The sequence below is a fragment of the Ahaetulla prasina genome, chromosome 3, assembly GCF_028640845.1.
Source record: "Ahaetulla prasina isolate Xishuangbanna chromosome 3, ASM2864084v1, whole genome shotgun sequence".
NCBI classification, from domain to species: Eukaryota; Metazoa; Chordata; class Lepidosauria; order Squamata; family Colubridae; genus Ahaetulla; species Ahaetulla prasina.
In genome coordinates, this window is record NC_080541.1 from 101940399 (window position 1) to 101944502 (window position 4104).

Sequence of the window (4104 nt, forward strand, 5' to 3'; positions counted from 1 at the left end):
GTGGTTTAAATAAAGTATCAGCCAGGTAAGGCAAATTTGGTATAATAGTTCCCAAAGCATTGAAGTTTCCACAAACACCATATGCAATTCTATTTTCCTTTTTCTTTTTAAGCGATTTTCTTTAATATGTGAGTAAATAAAGAAATGTAAGTAGTGATAGAACCAATCAATGGGAGAGATTAAAGATGCTCTAGATTTATTACATAAATTGTCCATACTTAAAGAATGTGATTTAAATAGAAAGGCTATGATAAACAAGTTGAGTAGTGCTAGATTTTGTTCACTAGTAAAATTTTAATTCAGTTACCATGATCTATTCTATGAAGAGAAAAATTCGGCTGTACTACTGGCTGAGTTATTGCTTGAGAACTCATAGGATTCTTTTCCTGGTCACACACACAAAGCCAAAAATATTTTTGCTGAAAAACTGGTTCCTGAGTTAAAGGCCAGAAGTAAACCTTTTGTGCCTGGTATTAAGGTTTTTTTTTTAAATGCACAGATATAGAATGGGACATTTCATGATATGATCCATGCCTGTCCGTTCCAGCTCTGCTCTAAAATTGTGAAGAAACAGGTTGTTTACCACCTCAGGATGAGCCAATGTGATGGGAAGCCTTTCACAAACCTACCTATTCCTGTACTAAATGACGGGTTATGTTATATGAAGAGAACCTTACATTGGGGATTGTGAAACACTGGGGATTGTTAAATTATATTGTCTCAGTTCAGCATCAGTTGTCAAAATTAACTGGGGTGGGGAAAAATAATATGACACTGCTAAATAATAATCAAGTAGAAAGGGAAGGATAATTTATATCCCCTGTTCTAAGCATTCCATTTCATTACATGTGATTTATCCTGTCAAACTTAATCAAATGAAGAAAAGGTAAAGTTATACTTTCTTGCTCTCTTTATTACTGATCTTACATAGCTTTCTGATCACAGTTCCCTCTGGCTTTGCTGAAATCATGCTCTTCATTTGGCATTTTCTCTCTGATTTTCTTTGAAAAAATTAAAGAAATTTGGGAAGAAATTCTATAAGGCGTACTTTGCTTTGTATCTCCTTTTCTCCTTTCTGGAGTATAGGGAGAAATTTTTCCCTGTCCTTAGGATGACAGAGTCTTCTTCCTTATTCACTAAAAACCATCGGTTTGCTGCAGGTTTAAACAGTAAATAAAACTCTGGAAATGTAGTTTTCATTTTGTGCCTTCCTATTTGATAGCTGGTTATGCCTCATTTCCCAGTAAAGCTGGTTTCCAACCGTATTCTGTCCCTGCAAGTGCTTTTGTTCTGCTTATAAATAATTTCAGTAAAGCCTTTCTGTTGTTTTTTTAACCTCATTTGCCTTTATCATCTCTTTTGTTATTGTGCAAAAGTAATCCCATCTTGCTTCAGATTTTTTCCAAATTTCTCTGAGTTTCTTAAAATGAGCCATCATTTTCTTATATTCCTATTTGTTGACATTCTTGATCATGATATCTTCCATTGTTCTGCTTGCTTCTTTTGAAACTCTATGTTCAAACGTTATACATCCTTCTTGATACACATTTTTTGAACTTTTGTTCAGCTAGGGTTACAATATAATAGGTTGTAGAAAAACACAGGAAGAAACCCATACATGATAAAACGTTCCACAGCTGAACCTGTACTATTGTTGCTGTAATGCTGTTTCCCACCAGCTGATGATATGCAGAAATAAAAAGAATGAATCATTGTGTTGGACTTGCAAAATCAGGGCAGTTACATTTAGCAGTGAATTTTTAAAAACACAGTAGAAGCATGATTGGGATTGGAAACAGAGTTAACAAATTTCATCCTGAAATACCCATTATTTGCGAAGAGAACATCAGGAATCACTACAAAGTACTTCCAGAAGAGATGTAGTGAATTAAAGAGAGCTCTATGAAAGCAGAGCTGATAACTGTAGCAAAGGCCAAGGAGCCAGTGATGAGACTGGTTCTTTAGAATCTCTCTGGATAAAGAGAGGATAGGTGACCTGTCTAAACAGCTGGGCCTCACTTCCTAATCACTTTCAGAAATTGCTCATTAAATATTTCTGAGTCAATACAGACTTTCAGAATGACAAGTCTGAAAATGTCGAGTGTTCCTGCCTTCAATCCTGAACGAAAGAAAAGTTTAATTGCAAGCTTACAAATTTAAGAACCTAAAATAAACAGCAAAAAGCTAAATAAGATTTTGATCCCAGAAAGTTATAAACAGATCATGGGACCAAATGAAATTGGAATATTGAAACTTTCACAGTGAGATTTTGGAATTAAGTATAAAGTATAAAGAGCTTCTCGTGGGAAATCCTAATTTGGTTTTTACAAGACATAACATAGATTTAAAAATTTCATGGTTTCAAAAACTGATTGCTAGACTGGACTAAAGTCTTTAGGTAAAGATGTATGGGCCTGTAAGATGGTGCAAAACATTCTAACAATAAAAACACCGAAGGAGACTTTTGAAGAATAAAATCAGAATAGTAGCCATAATATTAACAATGTCAGCAATGATGTTTGCTTCTATCAATAGACCATGTCCAAAAATATTATTGAAGAAATATCAGATATAGAACAAATCTTATTTGACAAGATAGAGATAGTATCGAAAAGTGGATTTACAACTGACAGGTCAAGAGAATGATTTAGAAAAGAATGTTTCAAAAAAAAAATAGACAAGATTTTAAAATTTAAAACAGATAGACAAATGACAAACCAAGAGAGTGACCTGGATATGTCTGGCTACTCTTTATGGACTTTTTGCTGGCATTGGAACTGAAAAGGTGATGATTTATGGATTTGTTTATACACAAGAGATTGGATATGGGATGGAGATAACTGTAACTTTAAAGAGGGTGAAGAGTTACTATTTTTTTATATATTTGTTGTGAAGAAAGTTGGAAATCACTTTTTTACATTTCTTTTCTCTTTATTATATTTCTTCCCTCCTTCTCCTTCCTTCCTTCCTTCCCTTTACTTTTTATTTTTCCTCTCTATTCTCTTTTCTTTAACTTTACTTTGTATTAAATGTTACTATTAAAATAAATCTGATATGAAGTTGAACGTTCAAACAACTGAAAGAAGCTGTGCTTGACAGAGTTGCATGGAGAGCACTTGCCTATAAAGTTGCCAAGAGTCAGACACGACTAAATGATTAAAACAACAACAAAATTAAAATAAAAGTTCTTAATTAAAAAAGGAATCACTGCAAGTCATGAACTTCATTGACATGGAGCTAGGGAAACTATGAAATAAAATACAATAAAATATGAGGTGGGGTTTTGGTTTTCTTTTTGGAGGAATAAGAAGAAACTACCAAAGGCATTGAAACCAGAAGAAACCAAAGTGAATATCAGAATAGACAGTGGAAATTGACTAGAAGAGAAGCCAAATTAAAAAAAAATCTCAGGAAAGAATGGAAAGAATTTCAGAGACTCCTTATTATATATAAGCAGTAATACAATGACATCTGTACAGACATCAAGGATGGAAATAACATGGAAAAGCAAAAAATTCTTTCAAGGGGTCTCCAAGCTCAGAAGGAAGTTTTACTCTTCGACTGGCATACTTTGCCAGTTATCTCAAAGGATATATAATAAATGATTCAAAGAAGATCAGTAAAAGATTAAATGAGTATACTAAATCTCTTCCCAATTAGGATATCAATATTCAAGATATCTTAGAAGATACCCACTATTAACAAGAACATGAATTCACATCAACACTTCAGTGCTTAGCAAGCTATAGGAAATGATGGTATATCGACAAAAATATGGCAAGCAAGAAAAGAATAAATTAGGCCAGCAAATTTGAAGAATAACACAGAGACCAACAGATTGAAAGAGATCAGTCTAGAACTCAATAACAAAGGGAATAAAGTATGCATAGAATCCTTAGTCTCACACGCTAGCAAAATAATCGTTAGGTTCTTCCAACAAACATCCTATATGGAAAGAGAAATAACAGATGCTCAAACTGCTTTTAGAGAAGGCTGAGAAACAAGAAACATAGCTGAGGATTGTTGGATAATTAAAAAAGCCAAACAATGCTAAAATAAGTCAATACTAAATATGGTTTATTGACTATAGAAAGGGCATTATGT